Source organism: Aphelocoma coerulescens, chromosome 4, assembly GCF_041296385.1.
Source record: "Aphelocoma coerulescens isolate FSJ_1873_10779 chromosome 4, UR_Acoe_1.0, whole genome shotgun sequence".
Taxonomy (NCBI): Eukaryota; Metazoa; Chordata; class Aves; order Passeriformes; family Corvidae; genus Aphelocoma; species Aphelocoma coerulescens.
The window spans coordinates 47,138,422-47,161,480 of NC_091017.1; the positions used below are offsets into that span (position 1 = coordinate 47,138,422).

General features: G+C 37.8%; 1 protein-coding gene across 1 annotated transcript in view; it reads right to left on the bottom strand.

Annotated features, from left to right (window-relative positions):
• SORBS2 (sorbin and SH3 domain containing 2) overlaps positions 1-9,083 on the bottom strand; it is a 208,262-nt gene extending 199,179 nt beyond the window's left edge. The window contains exon 1 of the mRNA XM_069013875.1: positions 8,869-9,083. The gene's annotated coding sequence lies outside the window, so the exon portion shown is untranslated. The remainder of the gene's footprint in view (positions 1-8,868) is intronic.
• Between the last annotated feature and the right edge of the window lie 13,976 nt (positions 9,084-23,059).

Below are 23,059 nucleotides of genomic sequence, written 5' to 3' on the forward strand. Positions count from 1 at the left end.
CTAAAGGATAGAGTTAAATAAGGTTACCTAATCCATCTTAGAAGGGTATTATGAATTGCATCACTTAAACAAGAATAGCATTCTTGTATCTATTTTTGATTTTACAAGACTAAATGAAATTACCAACACAATGTCACCAATGGCATGCACATAATATGTGCCTAGTAGTCTCACTTTTTTAGAGAAAAAACAGGATATTTCCTGATATTGAAAGGCTTTCATGCAGATCTTTTAACGATAAAAAATGATTATTCTCCTGATGTTGCAGTACATAGTGAATGCTTACTAATGAGCATAATATAGCAGCATATTAAAAATCAGCATAGTGTATCTATTTAGGGAGAATGAGAATTCTACTACTAAAACCCTCAAATATTGTGGTACAGACTTCTCAGATGTTCTTTTAAACAAAACCCCAAAACCCCCAAGCCCTTCAAAGCTTACTACACATTGTTATTGTCACCTCTGCAAAGTGTGTAATACAAATGTAAATTAACAATCTCGTCTTCATACATGCAACAGCTAGTAACATGTTTTTAAGGGCATGTTCTTGCTACCATAGCTATGATGAAAACGTCTGTGGTATCTCACAGTTTGGCGCATGCAGGTGGAGTGGGAACCTTGCCTCAAGCTTCCACTCCTGTACCAATACCATGTTTTCTTCCTGTGAAACATTTTTCAGCTCAGTAAAGAGTTTTCAACAAGAAGTCAAATTAGCTTAAAGACTTCTAGTTGTATACAAATGAAGTGGGAAACATGGTTAAGAGCCTAGTGACATCAGAGGGAGAAAAACCCCAACTCACGTGCAGGAGGTAAATTCTTAGCACCAGGCCATTTTGTAAAGGCGCCTTTATGCACCTTCCCCATGGTTTAGAAACCCAACCAGGAAGTAGTGTTAAACACGCTTTCTGAGGAGGGATGCCAGAACAAGCTTCCAGGCAGAGAAAGGATTTATGAATCCTGTCTGGGTTTTGGTATGAATAGGTGTTAATATGCTGAGACTTGTCAAAGCTACAATGCTATCTCAGTATGTATAAAAGCCATACAATATACCTTTTTAACCCTCCCCCCCCCCACTTTACAATCCCCAGACTAACAAACCCCAGTTCCCAAGGTTAACTGAAGATTGAGTAACAGCTCTGGCTCCCAGAATCACTTTTCTGAATTTAGATGCCTATACTGAAGTAAATCCCATTTTGCAACCAGCTTGCAAATTATTTTCAAGGATTTCCAACATAAAGCTGAAAGGTACATGGACAGTTTAATCCAGCTGGAGCACCTAACATCTAAAGTTCTGTCCCCATAAACTTTAAATTTTGAAAGTGCAACTGAGGCTTTTTGAAATCTTTCAATGTCTGTATTTTTTAAAGTGAATGACCCAACACCTATTTTTAATATACAATTTGCTAATAATTTTGACATCTTTACTACTTTTGCTGCACCAGAAAATCTAAAGTGACCAGGAATCAACTTGTCTACTTCACAGCCTTTGTAAGACTAAACAAAGTATTTTATTCAGCTACAAAATTACATTCAACTATTTAAAGAGAGCTACATAATTGAAGATTTCCTTGTGCATTTATGTATAACAGAGCTGTGCTAGGTCACCCATCGCTTGTTGAAATGTTTGGCTACATTTGCCCAGCTGCAGGGCACTGACAATATCTGGGCACATTCTAACCATCCACCAGGATTTAAAGTAACTGAACTGGAATCTAACAGCAGTATAATTCACTTAGGCTAAATTCAATCAGCACTAGAAGGAAAGGGGGATTAGAATTAGCATTCTAAATCTGTGTTTGGTAGATCACATATACACTTTCATTTCTATTCAGTAGAGAAAGTTGCAGTGGAGAATATGAATTGGACTCTTTGCCAGTGATAAAACACATAATTTGAAGGCAAGTACATTAAGTGAAATTAAAATGCATAGCTCAGATATCATCAGCATCTATAGAACCAGAAGAAAATTTAGACTCATTAGTCTCATTACAGAGATCAAACATCAAGACAAAAGAAGAGCTTTATCTATAAAAGCCCTCCAATAAACCTTAATATGGAAAGAACATGTATATTAATCTCAGTACACCGCTATTTTTCACTATTCTACTTAAAGGTGTTTTTCAAGCAGTTTCATATATGGTAGAGGTTTTGGCACAGGTATTCTTTAGGCATGGCAAATATATGTATGTTTGTAAATAGCTTAAATTGACTTCTAAGTGACTTCGGGCAAGTTATACCAATCGTCCTCGTGAAGTTTCCTTAAACAAGAACAGTGTCTTTTCTTAAAGGTGCCTTGAGAAAATGAGTCTAAAAGGCTTAATGTAAAGAGGTGCTTTTTTTTTTAAGCAATATTTGGGAGGGCAGGATGAAGAAGTGAAGACGAGGCTGTAATCATAACAGATCATGTAAGAACACAGGAAACATGTCTCAAGTCACAAGAAAAGCATTACAGAAACAAAACAACCATGTGCCACAATTTAATTTTCTTGCACTACTAAATAAAAATCTCAACATTAAAAACAAAGATTAGCTACTCCCTTTGCCAAATAGATCAATTAATAATGAGTGTGCAATTACCCCAGTCTTTGCACCACCTTTACAGTGCACTTTGGTTTATGTTTTCATGAACCAGAAATACTTTTTTAAGATAGAAAGAAAGACTGTCAAGTGTCATATGATTCTAGAAGCTCTGACTGTTAAAAAAGCCAATTTCTTCCAGTGAAAGCCGGATTTATTATAAGTTAGCATGCTACTGAGTTGAAACAATCACTGATCAAGTAAATGTTACAAGTATTCAACAGAGTCAATATTCCACTATTTTTGTGAGCTCTATCTTATTTTTTCCTTGAAAAAAATTACGTGCTACTTGAAGGACACTTGAAAAACTCCAGTTAGTGTGTTAACAGGCTAAAAGCTACTGACACTGACATGCTGCTGTTATCCGAGGCATTAGTCGTACAGCAGACTCAATTCTGCATAGAACGAGCCCTGTTTGCAGATCTGGGGCACTTCCAGAGCTAGGAGGGACAGAGGCAGTTTGGCTTCAAGGAAGCACAACAAATTTATCTGCAACTCATTTGTAATGGAGAATTTGTTGCCTCCTTTCTCTGCTGTAGCCATCACTTGCAAGCTCATACCCACAAATAAATTTGATCTCTTGTACCCTTAGGCTACCAAATACTGAGTTGTGTAGTTCTTAAATGGCAAGCTCTTCTAAACAATTCTCACTTATTTTCATGGCACCTACCATTCAAAAAGGTAAACAGCTAGTGGAACTAGCACCCTGCTACTAAATACAGGGTTTCTGTACATTATCCACGGGACCCAACCTCAAAGTACATGATGTACTAGCAGCCAAATTTCAACACTGCTGGAATGCAAAGCCTTGACCAGAAGTCTGTGTTAGTATCCCAAGTTTCAAAATGAAAAATGTTGGAAAAAACGGCAGCTGCTTCAAAGTATGAATAAAAAGTACAACTATGAGATTAAAGGAAAAACCTAAGAGGTGCTCAGATCCTCAGGGAATTGACATTTTGTCCAATCTCAGCTAGATTCTTTAGCACATTCAAGTACAACATATGGCCCTATGCAAGGCTACACTGTAGAAAGCAAAACTGTCAAAGATTTTAATCTCCATTAGAAAAGCTTAAGATCAGAACATCCATTTATTTAATGTAATATGCCAGGGTTTTATAAAGTCTCAGTAAGGAGGGCTTTCAGAGTCTACCAGGCAATTTGGAAGGCTTCTAGGTTATTATGATAGCATTGAATATATTTGAGTTTATATTGACAATGGTACACTCTACTTTGAATAACATTATTGTGCAAGCTTCCAGTTGTTCATTATATCCCTCCACTTACTATTAGTCACAGCTGAGTACTGTAAGGCAGAGCCAAGCAGCTGTCTAGGGCAGAAATAGTATGAGTCTTCACTGCCTACTTCAAACTTGACAGAGCCTTGGAAGCACTTGTAAACTTGTTGCCTCTGAGACAAAAAGGAGGAAAGAGTCTGAACAGAAAGTTACACAATACTAAAACTGTGTAAATAGTAAAACATAAGAGTCTTTAACTCTCAATTCACAACTGATGTGGCAGAAGCACCAGACCTGACAGTTCCTCTCCTTGCAGCCTTGCTTCTGATACATCAGTTTTCCCTTATCACTAAGAAGCTTTGGGTCAATCTAGATAAAAATGCCCCAGAGTTAACAAGGAATGTAACAGCAGAATGGGCAATTACAGGAAGAGCAGGTAAGACTACTTGTAGCACTTTGCCCCAGTTAAGAATAAATTGGCAGCAAATCTGTTGAGGTTTGTGGCCAGTTGTGTTGAAATACCATTTATACTACAGTAGACACTTGGCATTTCCTTCACCCAGAACTGCATTTCCTGACTTAAGAGAAGATGAATTTTTCTATCTCTTCTCTTTTCAGCAATGTCCTACATTGGAAGTTCTTAGGAGGCCGGTGATGTTCAAAAGGGATAAATGAAAGCAGTATATAAGGTGTAATTATTTCTAGTATTTAGTTATATCATTAAACAGAAGTGGACTACCTGAGGTGACCAGGACTGCAAACCGTGCTTCGTCTTTACCTGTCAGCAGATGCTATGGCAGATTCCAAGACTTAAAAGTAACTTTTTATCCTATCACATCTAATGAGAAATTAGTTTACCATTGTAGTTTTAAACCTTATTGCCTCCAATCCTCACTTGATTGTACCCAGACAATGTAACTCCAAGACTGTACCCCCAACAAGTGCAAAGCAGGAAGCTAACTTGGTTACAGCAGTATGACTGAAACAGTAGTCTCAGTGAAGAGTAAGAGAATCTTCAATTAAGCCATGCAAATGCAGAAATACCTGAAAATACCTACTCTGAGTGCTATTACAGAGTCTTTTCACTTATCAGTTGGTTTTTGAAAGGTTGCTTTTACATTTCTTGTAGTAAATGCAGTTGTAACTATCATTTATTTTGGCATATAGTTGGTATTCGGTTGGATATTTTTACATGTACATTGCACTTCAAAATCTTCACTGAAACAGTTCACTGTTTCCTTGAAAATGAAAATATTAAAGATGTAAGACTCTCTGAAGAAATTAAAGATCTGTTCCTCTGCCAAAGTTGATACAGTTGCCATGAAAAGCAAACTCCCCTCCAGCTTTGCACCAATAAAACTGTGCAAATAACTCCAGCTCATATTCCACTCCACGAGGATTCAGCTGCTTCATAATAAATGGTTTACACTCTAATTCTTGTGCCTTGCCCAGCAGCACTAGGCAGAGGGATTACATTGAGATCAATTGTGTGGCTAACTTATAACTTAATTTATGAGTCAAGCAGAGTTTGAATTTTCACTAACTTGCCACAGCAAAAAAAGTTAGTGTTCTGCTAGTTTTCTCTCACCTCTCTCAAAGGCTCAGGAGCCATGGGCACCAAAAATCTCTCTACCAGCAATAATCAGGTAGTTTTTAAAGCACACTTGCCGTAGAAAATACAACTAGTTCATAGTAGCAAAACAAAACTCCATCTACAGATGCTTTATCCAGCGTGAAGATAACTGTAGTTCTTATTCTGACTTTGACTATTTCTTGACATATTACAGTGATTTCGTCTACACTAAGTTTTATTAGTGTGAAGCCTAGTCTTGTTCTGTGCAACGTGGTTTTTGTATTTGAATTACTGTATTTTGGTAAGCATACAATTTGTGTTTTTTTAGTTGACTCTGCTTTCCTAATCCAATATTATGAAAGCAATAAAAGAAAAGTCTTGTCTTGGAAAAATACTAGAAGAGATACTGAAGCTGTTCTTCTCCTCAGTAGTAAGCATAAAACACTTGTTTGTTCTGTTGGTATTTTTATGGAAAAAAAAATCTTCACCATGTTCTCAGCCCAACTCAAGGCTTCTATCACTAATTCCATTCAGTATTGAAATGAAAACTCACAGAAATAATTTCTCAGAGAGTGACTTACATAAAATATATGAAAGTTAGGTAGGTGGCAATCTACCAGGGCCAGCAAATAAAAAGCTTATTATGGTATACATTTAAATTTCATTCATAAAACTTTTCTCCTTTTAAGAAAAAAGGACTCCATTCAATCTCATCATCAATGTAATTAGGAAGGTGTGGTAAAAAGAAGCAAGGTAAAAATCACACATCCACATAATTTGAAAAATCTTGAAAGAGGAGGGAACTGGGCAGAAACAAGCCTGCCTCATTCACACCACAGAGTAAACTTTTAAGAAGAAGAAGAGTTTTAATCATGCCTACAATTCAGCCTCAAGGTCCAGAGCTTTTGTGGTTTGAAAACAAGATTACATAGCTATTGGTTGTCCAAAGCTTGTGTGCTATTGGGTAGATATTACAGCAAACAGCTGGACTCATTTCCACAAGGAACAAACACTGCCAAAGTTAAATGCTCTGCTTTATGGTAGATTGTAACAGGTGTTTTATTTTAACACTACAGCAACACCCATAAATTCTCACTGAAAAGTTCAATTTCTCTAGGGTTTAAGGTGTTCAACTGTTCCTTAAAGATACTGAAAGCTCACTTCCCTCATTTTGCAGAAAGTAAAGGATACAGTTAGATTTTAGAAGTTGGTGTGGCTCTTTATCTCATAATATCTGTATGCTGTCTCCATATTTAAGTCTCAAACAATCTTAGCCCCTCATATAACTACTAGATTAAAACTTTTAAAGAAATTATAAAAGATTAGAAAATTATTGCTTTCTAACAGACATCAATTCTTTAGTTTCAGCATGCTACTGCTAAAGAAACTGTCAAAAGGTTGACAAGATGAAAAAGGATATAAAACAAAGCAGTGATGGAACCTTTCTAGGAATTAAGTTAAAATTCTCTTCAAAACAAGCCTTTACTTGATTGTTTTTTATTGCTATTATCATACCAAGAAATAGTCATCAAAGAGCTATTCACTCTAGTTATCAGGCCTGTATTAAATTTTTTAAGGGGGAAGTGTGAAACATTAAGAATTAATCATTAACACCCCAAGAAAAGCCAAGAATAAACAATTGTGTCACTTCTCATGCTTGTTGTAATTACAATTATTTTGCAGCTGCACACATAGAAACAAAATTCTATGTTGCTCAAAATTGTGATCACAATTGAAGTAAACTGTGGAGTTAGAGAAATAAGAATATGAAACGGAGAAAGAAGGCCTAGAGCAGGAGTGGTGGGTATGGCCTGCGGGGGTGGGCAGAATCCTTCTTAAGGATTGGCAGATACTTGTGTGGGTGTCACAGGTGGAATGATTCTATGGTGGTATTCCTAAAGTGAGGGGATAGCTTTTGGGCAGGCTTGCACTCTTGTGAGAAGTCAGCTGCCAGTGAGCAGTGCAACCTTGTCCCAGAGTGACACACGCTTGTGAGCAGTTTCCACTTGCTGTGAGACCAGTAGGAATGTGGCCACAGCAGTGTTCAGAGGCTGAGGGTCTCCTCCGAAGCAGATTTGTGAGCTTGTGGAGAAAGTACTCACTGGATGATGTCAGGAAAGGTTTCGACAGGAAAAGTGCAGAGCAGTATATGCCTTCCACAGGAAGGGTGCACACCAGATGGTGTTTACCAACAAAGTGCCTTGAATAAGCATTTGGGTGGGCTTGCAGTCTATGGAAAAGGGATCGAGGGCAGGGAGGATGGCTGGGAACAGACAAATGGATTTGTCCAGAAGGAGCAGATGCCTTTGAAGGTGGCAGGGTGAAACGTGCTCTGGCAGCACGGGTCCATAGGCTAATTGAGGCAAGCTTGTGGTCTTGTGAGAAGTGAGTTGCTGGGGGAAGAACAGCCTTCTGAAAGACTTGCACATGCATGTGTGCAGCTTCCATATGGTGTGAAGGTGGTGGGGGTGGCAGGAGAGAGTGGTGATGCTATTCATGGGCTGAGCTCCTCGTGTTTTGGTGGGCTTGTCTTCCAAGAGAGGACCTGTTATGTGGGGGGGCCCTCACCCATCAGTGGAGTGCCTCGTGTCTGGAGCAGGCTTCTAGTCTTGTGAAAAGTGGGTATTTGGAAAGCAGTAGCCACCAGTAAGTGGGACAAAATCTCTCAAGAAAGGGCTGGGGATATGTTGGGAGGAGCCTTGTCTAGGGGTGACGGGGTTGTGAGGCAAGATATGGTGGGCAAAAGCTTGCTGTGGTGATCATGAGCAAAGTGAATCCTGTTGGGGCAGGCTTGTAGCTATGCAAAAAGGCATGTTTTGTGGAGTAAGGAGAAAGCCTTGTCCTGGAGTGGCCACTGCTTTTGTGCAACTTCCATTTGCTGTGTGGGCCTTGTAGGCAGCAACAGTGTGATGAGTGCAGTGATTTATGTTAGAGGGAGCTTCATCTTGAGAAAAGGCCAGTCCAGCAAGCGGGGATGGGTAGTGGGCGTCACTTTCCTGTGAGTGGCAGATGCCTGCAACAATGACAAGCTGCAGGAGGGATGACTTGAACTTCTGTGCATGACCTTCTTAGTTAACTAGCCACCTCCCTTTCCCACATTTTAGGTTTATTTACAGGGAGAAGCAAAGCAAAAAACAGCCTTAGAAAAAGTTAAAATCATGTGTTATCTTACCTTCTATGGACTTTTTCAGTGCTACTTTTCTTAGCTGCCTCCTAAATGCTTAAACTGATCACCTTTCTCTGGAAAGACTTGAGACCCACTTTGAAACAAGTTCACAGAAAACTGCTGTAGCCCAACTCAGATTTCAGCTTCGACTCTTACTTTTCTCTTCTAACTCCCTGCTTTAGAACCCATTTTTTTAGGACTATTACACTTTAATTCGTCATTTCTCTTTCCCATTCTTCTCTACTTTATTACTGTCTAGCAGAGGCACAAGCTACACAATGCCCAGCCAGCTCATATCCCCTCACAGCACCTACCTGTTTCCAATCACTTCAATTCAGCAGGGATTTTAGTTTGCTGCTGTCTTAATGCCACGATCCAGATGGAACCAGGAGGATAAAGCTGTACAGTTAGGCTTTTGCAAGCTGATTCTCTGAAGCTGCAAGTACTTGTGATGCCTGGAAGGCTCTGCTCCTGTGCTACAGCTGGCTGTAGTTCCCAGGTTAGGAATCCCTGACGTTTTTCTGTCTAATGCTGGTGGTCTTTTTAGAATTTGGACTGAGGTTAGTATGAGTTATAATTTAACTTGATTGGTATGAAACTACTTTCATTCCAAATACTGCTGGCTGCGCCAAGCACGCTGTTATACTTGGGGTATTCAGAGACAGGGCAAAGGTGACTGATAATGTCCAAATTTTTTTGTTTGCTGTAGAGGAAAGAGGTGGTGGGCAAAAGTTGAAATGAAGAGAAGGAGGAAAATCTGACAAGTGACTATGGCACTCTAACACCTAAACAGTACTTACTTGAGATGTAGGTTATAGGTTCATCCTTCTGAAAACCTACCAAGAGTAATAGCACTGGAGGAATTATTATAAAGAGTCTTCATGATGAATGTTGCAATTCATAACTGTATGGATTTATTGGTTGTGAGAGATACTGTGTGTGCTGTTATAGCAGTTAAAAGATAATATTGTTTTACATTAATTTATTTTTTATGGCTGTTTAGGATCCTCTTAGACATAATTAAGTTGTTGGTGCTTGGCTGCAGCAACAGGTAAAGATGGATCTGTCACCTGTTGTAAACACTGATTTTTAAGTTTCAGTGTTCTTGTCTTAACAACAATATTTTGAAGACTTTTCTCTGCTGGGCTGTTACTCAGCTATGCTGTGTTTGTAGATCTAGATTCTGAATCGCAGACACTGACCCAGTTTAATGAAATAGAGAAGTGCCCTGTGAGCTGTTGAGCTTGATTCTGGCTGGTGTGGTGCACTCTGGACTGCTGTGATTTTGGCATGTACTGCTAAATTTTTGTTCCACCAAAGCCAGGTTTATCTTTAAATGCCTCAAGGTAGTGCTTCTGGGAGCTGTGATTGCTATGGTAATCCTGCTCATCCAGTAGGCTTGTGAGTACACCTACGCTGACATCTACTCAGGCAACTTCAGTGGCTGCAGATATAGTTGGTGATACAGCAGTCAGTAGGAAGAGTTGCAATGGCTTTGTTTAACACTGACTTTTTTTATTGGAACAGATTGCTTTCCTCATCCAGAGTTTTTTTATCTGAAAAGGAGCTGAGTGAACAATCTGTTGCCTACATTATACTCTTAAGGGTTTCACTGGGGGAGGTAGAAAGCTGAAAGCCAGCCTCGGAGGTCTACTCTTGCCTGTTAGGAAGACTGCAGTCTATGAATGACAGCTGGAACCACAGTAGAGTGGAGCTTATGAAAAGGAGATATTGCTGCCATCAGCAATCCTGTCTTGGTGAACAGTTCAGAAGTGAGGTAATTGTGTAGTGCTTGTGACACCCAGATGCCTTCCCACAGCAATCAATGGTTTGCAACAAATACCCTTCCTTCCTGGCCCAGCACAAAAACATGGGAGCTTTTACATCTTTCCTGGGGCTAGGATGAAGCATAAATTACAGAGGGCACCTTTTAAATATGTTTGAGGCAATTTAGAAATTTGTGCTATCTTTTAAGGGTGTCTTCCCTTCTCAAAGCAGAACAATTTCTTTACTTTTGTTTTGCTACCATTTTAATAGGTTTTTTTGGTATGAAAGTAGGCTCTCTGTTGTCTTTCTCTGTAGCTGTTTTGGTTTTGTTGATACAGAAGAAATTTAAGAATTTTTAGCTGATACCAAATAAGTTTAAAATAATCCTTTCTGAGTTGGGCAATGTAGACTTAGAGAATCTTTTCTTTGCAGTAGTATGGCTTCCATAGAAAGCTGCATTTGGGCATCTTCTATTTTAACTGACAAGTCTACTCTGTTCCGTCCTGCTTAATCTTTGAGTAACAGTTGGATAAAAAAGATGACTGCCCTCAAATGTATCACTTTCAGCTTGACCTTTTCATACCACAATCAGTGACTCTTCTAAAGAGCAATAACTCTTTGTATAGCACTGTAACAAATTTTTGCTAGCCTGACCTTTCAGCATGTACAAGACTACAGGAGCCAATAGAAACACCAAGGGAGGGACAAAATTTGGTGTTCATTGTTACAAGGTTTGGCTTGATTAAGGATATTTACATTGCAATTAAATAATGTTTTGGTATAAATTTCATAACAGAAAGGAAAGATTCTGTGATGTGTTATAGTCACAGATCAAATCTCTAGAATGTGTTTATTTACATGTTTAGAAAGCAATGGACTCTGCCTAGATCTCCAGATTACTTCTCTTGTCTCTGCTAGTAGCTGCAATCTGATGTGAACAGTAATAGCAGAGATAGTAATTACTGAGTACACAAGGAGGAAAATGTTCGTAACGCACACACCAATTTTACCTTTATGTTGTTGTCCCTCCTCTTTACCAGGATTCCTTTAGTTGTACATTGCTTTTGAAAGACTCAAAAACTGACATCATAATGTTTGCTAAACAGTTAGAGTGCTGTGTTTGCTGAGGTGTATCTAAAAATGATGCTTGGCAACAAGGTTCAGAGACTTTTAGATTAATAACAGTAGTGACTGATGGCCACATCTTTGAAGACAATTGACTTTTTCACTGTGAAAGATAAAGGTGACTTTGTTATAAGCACTTCTCTGCATAAAAATTTTCTATTGATAATGGATTAATCTTATATGGTGTCTTGAAAATGTCCCACTAAAGAGTAAGAGGACACTTAGTTCTTTTTTGTCAAGAGTTATATTGTAATTTTTCCATTTGTCCATCTTGATTCAATCTATCAGCTTCATATTCTTTCTATAGAAAACCTAGAGGGACTTCCATATTTGACTCCTTCAATTCTGTGAAACATGTCCTCATAACTCATGATATAAATTAAGAACAGTGTCCTAAATTATTGTCTAATTCACAGCTGGGCTTATTATCCTCAAAATATTTTCCAGAGTGATTGTTGGCACAGAGCAAAACAAGATTAAGTATTGTTCACAATGGTTTGCTTCAAAGTTGTTTTGATTTTTTCAATGTGTAATATCTTGTTTTTAAAGCCAAGTGTTGTGGTTTAACCCCAGTCAGCAATTTCATAGAACTCGCTTCTGGATGTAGCTTAATACCCTGAAACTCAGAGCAAATAAAATTCTGGTAGGCTGAGATGCCCTGTAATGTACACTTTTATTCATGAACAATTTGTTTCCATGAAACCCTTCCTGGGCAAGATTTTATCTGACATCAAGCAGCCTGAATGAAATTCTGAATGAAATGTAGTCATTTTCAAGGATAGAAGTAGCAGATGAAATATGACAATGAAGAAAATTCATGTTCATGCACTTTGGGTAGGAAAGTGGTTTTGATTTTTTTTTCCTGCACAACAATTAATCAACTAGATTCTATTTTAGAAGGAAAAATTTATATTCCTTAAGAGTAATGGAAAGGAAAAAATTTTCATAACCTGTAGTACAAAAATATGGAATATTTTATATAGTTTGGACAATGGAAAAATATGAAAGCTCTGAGTACAGCAAAAAGAGAAAGATCTTGTTAGGTTTTAGCAGGCTTTATCTATGCCCAGGTGTTTCCTTGTACTCCCTGCATGACTTTATACTTAGATAAATAAAGTGATGTAATAGTCCATGGGCCATATCCCAGGCTGCCAAGGTAATTCACCTGGCTTGCACCCTGCTTTTGACCATCCAAGAATTTCTTGGCCTGGCAAAGGAATGAGAAACAGGCCAAATCTATATTGTGATGGTAGCTACTTATTTGACAGTCTTGACCTTCTCTCCCTGCCAAAGACCAAAATGGAGTAGCGAAGATTTTTGCGATCTGTGCAGTAAGCATATCTCTTCTGAAAAGTGTTCTGTCTCCTGTGCATACCTAGCAGTTTGTGACATGATGGGAGACAAACTGAGCTATATTATTCTAATGTCTATAACTGGCAAATTTAGCAGGAAGGTGGGTTTCCTTTTATTACTTTAAATCTCTGTTCACAATAAGGGAAGGTACCTACACAGAACTCTTGAGGTGGGGAGGGTGTGGGGAATTTATACACACTGACAGTGGGATAACTAGCATAAAAACCTTTCTATTTAGACTAGGGTGTTATTCTGAACCAGATTTTTAATCTGCTTTAACGCATCAGAAATCCATTTGGCTCTCAGTGTCTGAATTGCATCATTAACTTGAAGCATTATTCTTAATCATGATTATAAAAAGATAGATGCCAGGGAAAGGGAAGTTACATTAATGAAGATGAGAAGAAGCTTTAATGCCAAGGAAGCTGCTACTGCCTTTCACCTATGTCCATGCACCAAACGTGTTATTGGACATATTTAGAGGCCGAAGGCCAAAGAGCAGGGAGCACTAAAACCAAAGGGTGTTACTGAAATTTACACTGGATGATGTTGTTCATATATTGGAGTGACGGGAGAAATGGTGCATTTAAAACCACACTTCATCTGGTACCTTGTAGCAGCATTTTTCCTCATGGCATGAAAGTGAATATTTAAAATATGAAGCAGGTGGTGTGTTTAGTGAGAATTTCCAGCAGCAAATGCAAACTTAAAAAAACCAAACAAATTGAAAGAATTTTTAAAAAAAATTTTATTCAGGGAGTCTTTGACTGTCAAGATAGAAAATATGAGAGCACTTCACTCAGAAATAAAATAATGGCTGATGAGAATATTAATCTAATTTCAAGCTGTGTCCAGGGATAGGGGATGTTCAGGAACAATAATTTCTGTTGGAAATGTTTAGTAATTTGCATAGGGAAGGATAGTTCCAGGACAAGACATGGATAGGATAATCCCACTCTGTGGAAGGCACAGGTTGTGTCCTAGGTGATGCAAAAAATTGAAGGAAGGCTGCTTCTCTGTCCATCTTTTCTGCTTTCGACCTCCTTTCCCCAAAAGACTGAAAGTCTGATTTATGCTTCAGCTTAGTGAGAAATTTTGGAATATAAAATACATAGACATGACCTTGAAAATTAACATTTGACAGCATGCCCAGTTACTGTGAGGATTATAATGAAAAATTACTTCTACTGGAATCCTTTGCTGTATTGTTTTTAAGCAGGAGTTTGTTAACTTTCCAGACATACTTTTCATATCCACCTGGCTTGTAATATTTTACTTGATAACACATACTGAAATGCTTGTCAGGCCTATTAGGATCTTGGTTGGTTAGTTTCAAACAAATACAACTACATATGTATAAATCTTCTTGCTGATAGAAAGGAAATGGTGCAATATATGCACCACACCACCATAGCTTCCTTGTTGGTCATCAGTTCTTTCTGTGCTTGGAAGTGTGTGCATTTCTTGAACATGCTGTAACTCATCGCTATTCTATATTGGTGCAAATTCCTGAAAGTCAAGCAAGCATGCTTTTTAAACAGAATCCTTGGCAACAAGAAGAAAGGAAAAAAATCCAAAGGGCTTATTTTTCTAAAGATTGACGGAGGCTACAAGTTGAGAGGTGAATCAAGTAAGCTGGATAATATCCAGAAAGTGAGATTAAAAAGAAAGGAAAGAATCCTAGGCTCAGGCAGTAGAATGATAGAGTAATTTTCTGAGACTTAATAGCGTGACATCAGTGAGCCTTTTAGTTCTGTCTGCCAGTGTATTTATTTCCTTTCTAACTTAAGTTCAGTTTGTTTTACTTTTAATTCTGTCCTCAGCAAAAGCATGAGTCACCTCTTGCAAATAGATCCATGTTCCAGAACAGTGCAAGTTTTTATATGTGAACTGAACGGTTTTCAAAGTCAGGAGAATGCAAAACAAACAAGTTCTTTAGAATATACTTGAGCTGCTGTTGATCACTAAATAGTTGCAGCCAGATCCTTTGCTGATGCAAATGGGTATAACCCCCATTGATTCCAACAAGGCTGTGTTGAGACTTTACAATACAGTAAGGTACTGGGTAGAGAGCTGTTACCATCCCACAATCAGGTTTTGCTGAAAAGAAGTCTTGCAAAGTTTTCTCTTGAGTGGCTGTATAGTACTGCTTGCAACAGGCTTCAATAAATGCTGCTGAATAAATGAATTTGTTTTAATTTTCCTCTGCTCAGTAAGTACTGTCAGCCTGGTCAGTACTACCAGTCACTTGAAATTAGGTTCTTCATTTACCAGAGCATCCATAAAGTTCAAGAGCACCAGAACCCTGAGAAAAGCTCTATTTCCTGTACATTTTTTCCCCAGTCCAGCATGAAGAGTCAATATCTAATATCAGCTCAGAAGAAATGGAACAGGAGATGTCCAGCTCTAGGACTGAAGACAAAACAAGTATTAGATTTCTTATGCATGTGTTGGCTGCTTAGTGCTGTGTGGTAAAATGGTCAGAGTTAAAAATTTGCTGTTGATAAAGAAGATACCATATTAGGGTTGCCTGTGAAGAGTTACATTATCCGTTTCTTTAGAAGGAATAAATGCACTTGGATGGAAAGAACACTTTATAGTCAATATGTTTCCTTCTATTGAAAAATCAGGCATTTAAAGTTCAGTAATTTTTTTTGGCTCTGCCAATATACAGAATTTTATTCTATTACATGATCATATTTTTCCCATATGTGCATCATTTGAGGTATATAATAAGTATATTTGGAAGAGTGTCAAAATCAAATGTTACTCATAATTTATTTGAATATATTTGTTACCTAAAATTTTTAAATTTTTTTATTTTCACCTACATATAAGTATTAAAAATCCAAGAGTCTTCTAATGCAGTAATATTGATGTACATATACTAATTCTATGGGTTTACTATATACTATATAGTATCATTTTCCCTGTATTTTATTTGAAAGCTAAAATGATGAGAAAAATGAGAGTGGAGGAAACCTCCTTGCTCCCTCACCTTTTTCTAGTGCATAGGTATCTACAGCAAGAAAATGGCAGTAGATATTTTCTTTTACTGATGTTAACTTGTATGATCTTAAATAATTAACTTAATTTCTTTAATGATGACTTTGAAGACCTCTGCATGATAGACACTGTAAGACAAAATGTTAAGGAGTCTTGGCATTTGTACTCAGAGCTGATCAGAAGCTGTTCTAGGCAAAGTAATCTTGGACCCAGCCCTTCCAACAGGGAGAACAGTCAACAGAAGCCCTCATTTCAGATTATTAACAGTACTAACAGCTTTGGCTAGTTAAATTGAAGGACTATATAACTAATTTACTCCCTCTTCTAGTTCATATAGAGCTCTACAGACCTGAAAATACCATGCTTTAGCTCACATTTATAATTCTTACCTACTGCCAGACATTGAAAGGGGTATTTATTTCTCCATCCTAGGCTACTAGTGCAATACAAATGGGTTACAGCAAAAATTCCAGACTGTTGGAGCAGATGTTAACCCCTGATTTCAAATGAATCACAATAACCTGTTCCTGCTGGAATAAGACCAACTACATTTAAAATCCAACTTTGAATATACAGAGGTAAACTACCTCTCTGCAAAAATTCATTTGAGTCTGCTGCAGTAGTGCACAGTCTACACTATCACTGTTTAAATGCATGCTTAATAACGCTTAAATGTAGAAATAAATGCATTGGCATTGGCTGTTTCAGTTTCCCATCAGCACTGTGTAAAGATCTCTGTTAAGGCTCATGGCTTTCTAAAAAAAATTATCAGCAAATATTTTCCTGTATGACATGTAAAGTAAAGGGGAGCCTGAAATTTGCTTTCATTGTAAGTGGTACTTTTGGTGGTTTCCTTTAATCAGACTCAGGTTTGACCAAGCGAAAACACATTAAAAGGAAACTAGGTTAGCCTGGTCTCTTTGAAATGGATCATGTGAAGTCAGAGTAGAAGATCGAGGAAGAACCTCTGAAGACTATTTAGTCAAACCTCTTTCCAAAGGAAGGTCACCTAGAGCAGCTTGATATTAGCCATGTCCAGTCTGGTCTTAAATATCTCCAAGGATGGAGACTTTATAACCTCTGAAACCTGTTCCAGTGTTTCATCACCTTAAGCAAAAATGTTTTTGTTTAAACAATTTCCAGTATTTCAGTTTCTGTCCATGCCTCATCCTTTCTCTGGCTACTACTGAGAAGAGTCTGGTACAGAATCTGCATGCTCCCATCAGATACTTCTCCAGGCTGAACATTCCTAGTACTTTCAAACTGTCATATGAAAAACACTGTAATCCTTTGATTTCTTTTACTGCCCTTGCTCTGGTGTGTGTATGTCTGTCAGGGTGCCCAGCCCGTACACAGTGGTCTCAGCAGTGCTGAACATAGGGAGAGAACCACCTCCATCAGCCTGCTGGCTAATGCAACTCAAGATGTTGGCATGTTTTGCTGCACAGATGGGGTTCAACTTGTTTTCCCTTAAGGTTTTCTCCTGCCATGCCACTTTCCATTCATATGCACCCCTGTGTGCTTGGGTACTTGGGGTTATTCCTCCTCAGGTGAAGGATTTTTGCACATCCCTTGGATTATCAGGATTAGCCTTGAAAAGTATTTATGCTTTTCAAGTATAAATAAAAGACTTTTTTTTTGGAGATTACATAAAACTTCAACAGCAAAATGATTTGGATTTGGGCAGAACTATGGGAATCAGAAGAACAAATTATGACCTTGCCAACTCTAAATACTGCAACCTTAAATCAAAACTTGTGGGTAAGTACAGATGCAAAATGAGTTTTATATAGACAGTCACTTTATCCTAATTCCACCATGTATTTCCCTATTACTTCCTAGAAAATGCAGTTTGCAAGTGAGGGCTGGTAGTTTTGTACAAAGTGCCTCTCCCAGATTTTATTTTCTAACACTATATGTGCAGTGCTGCAAGTGGGTGGCATTGGTGGCATGTACTGTTGGAACCTTGCCTTGACCCTGCCAAAATCCATTCAAGCAATGATCTTTGAATACTTCATTCCAAACCACACGATAGGCTTTTGGCTTCTGCAAAGGTTATGTTTAACCAAAACCACCCTTAAACTTTGGTCCAAAAAACTCCAAATGTCCTGTTTAGGATATCTAAAATCAGCTTCTTGTGATTGTTTTGTTTTTTCATGCAGCTGTTGGCCATGATCTTAGGTTATGCTTCCAGTCTGAATTATTAGTTGTAATGGCACTGTTCTCCTATCCTTGCTGGTCACGTGTGTACGTGCATCTATAAAGATATTTTCCCTTTTACTAATGCTCGATCCAGGGTACTACCACAGTCATAAGTGAAAGCTGTCTTTGCTGTATGTCATTTCGAGAGCATTTGGAGCATCAAAATGAAAGTTAAAGGGCTTGAAAGCCAGCTAGTTAAGCAGATTGCATTTGCCACAACATATGTATTTGTTGCAAAGACAGATTTGCACAGAGATCTTGAGTACTTGGGGAAGGAGTACATGGCTTCATTGCTATCAAGAGATGAGATGACTGTTCATATCTTAGGGCCCGAATTCTTTTCAATGCATTACACATTGACAAAAGCATGGTAAGTTTGGTTAAGCAGCTAAGCTGTGGAAAAACTTGCTGATCAACAAAAAAATGCAGTAAAAATTTGTAAAATACTGTACAAGCTGCAAAGAATTTGGTTGTTATATTGCTCTGTCTTCTGAAGCTAAACATGGTATCAAACCTCTGTGAAAGCATCTTTTTGAGACATTCTAAAGTAAAAAATAACAATGCAACTAAGATAATTGAGATGTTCAAGCAGCACTTTAGATGCAGAGGAAAAAGCTTCTGGATTTTTAACCAGTTAATGGGCTATATTTATTTAAGTTATAAGTAAACAGCATGAGGCTGTCTTTACAGCGTAAGTCTTATTAAGATGACTTTTCAGAAGACTAACTTAAAGTTGCTGTGCTTTGAAGTTAAGGGTCTGTAACTTCACCTCCTTAATGGACTGCAGTTGTAGAAGGGTTCTTCACAGCACAAGGTTGGTAGTGAAAAGAGGTGGTGACAGGTTATCTTTTAGCATCTCAGGGACTTGCCAGGGATGACTGAATGCATTCCCCACCACATTCGCCGGCCCTAGAAAGGTTCCCTGCCTCTGGTGCGTGGCAGGTCAGTGCAGTGAGGCAGCACTGTGATGCACTCTGCAGTGTCCTGAACCTTCTTTCCATCAGGCATCCTCACTTGCCCTCCAGCTCAGGAGCCTATCATCCACTCTCTTTCCAAAGGATTCTGCTTCAGTCTGGGTGGGAGATACAAACATAATAGCTCATACAAGAAGTAAAGTATGTCAAAAGCAAAACATCCCCGTAAAATGTCAAACCCTGCAAGAAGATACATCTGTATGTGTAGGTTGAAGTAAATAAAAAAGGCTTATACCCAACCATGTCTTTAGTGCCTAGCTTGTTTGCTTGTTTCTTTTACTGAAACTGAATATCCACTGCAGTACATTAGCTTTCCCATTCAATATCATTTGACTGGAGCTAAGTGAATACTTCTGCCATAATTTTTGTCCATTCTTTAAAGTAGCATTTGAAAGTAATTTCATAGGGATGAGTGATTTAAGCTGCTAGCTTAATGACTTCCCATGACTAAATTAGTGAAGTTATTATGCAGTGAAATAAGGAACATAATGTGAATACTGAAGTATCACAGTCAAATTCTACTTTTGCTCAGTTCCAGTTACAAGAGCAGGCTTTGTAGAAGAGTATGAATAATGAGTTTGTGCTGGGGAATGCCCAGGGCTGCCCAGCATTCGGCGCAGTGTCATCACTATTTCCTACTTCACAGCTATAAGTCTGCCTTTTATCTTGGCACATAAACATTTGGCAGACTTTCATTATTTATGTTTATCACAGCCCTTATGCCTTTGCATAAATCATTAAGATTGGTTTCTAATGTGACCTAGATAAACAGAATCTCATTGTACATTGTAAGAAATTTCAAGGTAGAATCCTGTTTCATGAATACCTGTATTCAGAAGCTACACAAATATAACATTGATGCTTGTCACACTCATTGATTTCATGTTTCCAAAGACAAGTTTGGAAAGGTATGCATGAGAAACCTACTGCTGAGACCTGGGGTAGCAAGTTTCCCATAGCATTCCTAGAATAACAGAGGAAGAAATATGCAAATCACTTCAAACCCAGACACTTTGGACACAGCTTACAAATTAGTCTTTTTGGCATAAATCCTAGTTCAATAGCTTGATTATTCAACTGTAGTTTTGCACTCCTGCTACAAAAGGAAGGAATTTCAAGCACGTTGTTTGTGAGCTGCTTACAAGCCCTCCCCTGTGAACCCTGGACCTTTTTCTTAACTGCAGCAAAGCAGGCTGAGAACATACCACAGAGCAGTGTGCTGGAATAGTTTTTAAATGTTAATGAATAATATGATTACTTTATTAGAGAACCCTTCTGTGATGTGTTTCCAGGCACTGTTCAGGAATGTATTTATGCACACAATGTTTTATTTTCTTAAGAGAACTTTTTTTTTTTTATATATATCCTTTGACCTTCCCCCCCACTCACCCTTTTCAACTTTTCAAGTTGTTGATGTAAAACTTCTGTGAGACAAAGCAGGATAACCAGCAGAGAATAGTGTTCTAATGTCTGCTATAAGTATTTTTGAAAAGTCATGATCTATTCTGTATCTAAATGATTAAGGAGATCCTGTCTATGCAACAGCATTAATCACTCCTTCAATTATGTCCCTGAACTGCTTCCAGAACTCTTATATCTTATTTCTTTATCTCATATTACATGTGACAGGAATGAAAAGTGGTTGTAAAAAAGAAGTGGGCACTACTTCCTATTCTAGTTCCTGGTATACATAAAAACATAATCCTACTTATATCTGGCATTAAAAATCTAGATAACATTCTCTCTTGTGGAGAGAATACAACAAGATTGATGGGAATAATTCAGGCATATTTCTTTAAAGCAGGTTGACAACTTGAAAAACTGTGCTGTAAATTAAAACAGCTCATCCAAGCAGCTGTAAATTGCATGACTAGCACTTACTCAGCAAATGACTTCCTGTGGACCTCACTGACCTTGTCAATATTGTGAGGGGCATGGCTTCAGATGGAGAGAAATTGCTTTTGAATAGCTGCTCTGAGAATGTACAAACAAGTATCTCTGTAACAGGAGGCATGAGATAACTTAAAAACACTTAATAACTTAATGAGCATTGTTAAAGTGTAGAAAGAACATACAAACATTTTCTGTATATTTGATGTTCCTGATCCATAGCTTTCTTGCTTGTCTCACTGTTTGGTGCTTAAAGCTATAATTTTAAGAATAATTCTTAAAAAAAACCAAAACAAAACAATTTCAGCTTGTTTGGAGGGAATGTTATTTATTAGCTGCCATATTTATGTAAGAGCTCCCAGTTGTCAACTTAATTGGACTAACATGCAGAATAAGGCTTTCTTAGCCCAAAGTTTTACTCCTGGTGTAAGGTCAATTTCAAGCCAAGCTAAGTTTTTCTGAGAATCTAAATTATGTGTGTGTCATGGTTGCAGTTGGCAATATGGGGAGATGTGCTGCTCTGCACTAGATTAATTTTTGTACTTGTTTAACTTAAAGTAAATATTACCTATTAAAAAGACATTATTTCAAGGCATAGCACTCATGTTAGCTTTAAGACCCTGGATTCTGTGAAATTTATCCTTTTATTTATTTTCTCCTAATAACTGTTTGTAGCAAAAATGTATCCAGGTAATTTAGTAGACAATTAAAATAAGATTTAAACCACCTTATTTTTAAGTTTGTAAATATTTTGTCTCCCTCCATAATTTTTAATTTTTTTTTTTTTGCACCTCTGAACTTGTCTACAAAGCAGACAAGTTACAGAACTGTACTTTGAACCATCTTGCTTCTTGACAAAAGTGATTTTATTGGCAATTTGAAGGATTTGCTGTCTCTTACATATTGTTTCCTGAGTAGCTATTGTAATGGCCTTGGTAGCAGAATTGATTTGGAAGTTAAACAGTATAGCTCAAGCGAGCACCATTTGACTCAAACAGTTTTGCTGTGTGCTAAGATATGTCCAGCTAAGATATGTGACTTAGGTAAGACAGCTCAATGCTGTTGCACGCCCTGAAGTGTTCCTGGACTATAGAACTTGCAAGGACTGTAGAGCTTGCACTGTGGATTTTTTGCAGATTTTTTTGACATTTCAAATTTGAATCTTTCAACCAGCACTAACACTTTGGTAATGTCCAGAATTTAAGGCTGTCAGGCACTCTGTAAATTCAGATACTCTCTGCGCTAAAGGACTTAATTCACACAATACCCAACTGTCTGTAACAGTCATTTCAATGGAACAGGAGAGAATGGAGGGAGAAACCAATATAATAATCTGCTTAAGGAAGCTGTTAAGGCCTCAGATTTCATGGTCAGTTCACTTTCAACACAGGTGGGAAAAATTTCATGGAAGGAACTGGTTTGGAAAACCAGTTCAATCCTAGGCTGTTCCTTCCTGACTGCATGCACAAATACAGGTGATAATATGCAGTACATTCTATCTGCAGGTGCCCATACTTTCTCTAAAAATGAAAAATAAATTTTATCTCCACCTATAGGATAGAGAAAAGGATAAAAAGGGTAGTAAAATAGCCAGCCCAGGCTTACACTGTAGGGGAGGATCAAAGGATAGAATTTCTTATGATCTGCAGACTATTTGCAATACTCTTACCCTTATCTGCAACTAAACTAATAACATGACTTCCTACTGAGATTATTTGGAACTGAAGTATTAAATCAAAATTATTCATCACTTTTGCCTTCAATTCATCTCTTCTTAGATACAGTAACCAGTATTGAAATTCAAGTACAAAAATGTTCTATTACCTATACTACCAGTTCAAAACAACTTATCATTACCATGTATGAATAGATTTCATAGCTGGCTTTGATGAGCAGTGTAAAAGTCTAGATTCCAATACCAAGTGTTTCTACATTGTGAATTTTCACATTTGCTGTTCAGATCTGCTTGCTTCTACAAATTGGCACAATAATTCAGAAAGGAAAAACAGGTCAAAGCCATTTCAGTAATTCATATATCCTCATAGCAATAAGTAAAGTGAGCAGATAGAAGAGGCACTTAGCTGAATCAGGAGAGAAATTCTCAGGCACTTTATTGCCAAAAAAACCCCCTCCCAAGTACTTGCAGATTTCTGGTTTGATGTTTTGTTGTTGTTTGTTTGCGTGTTTG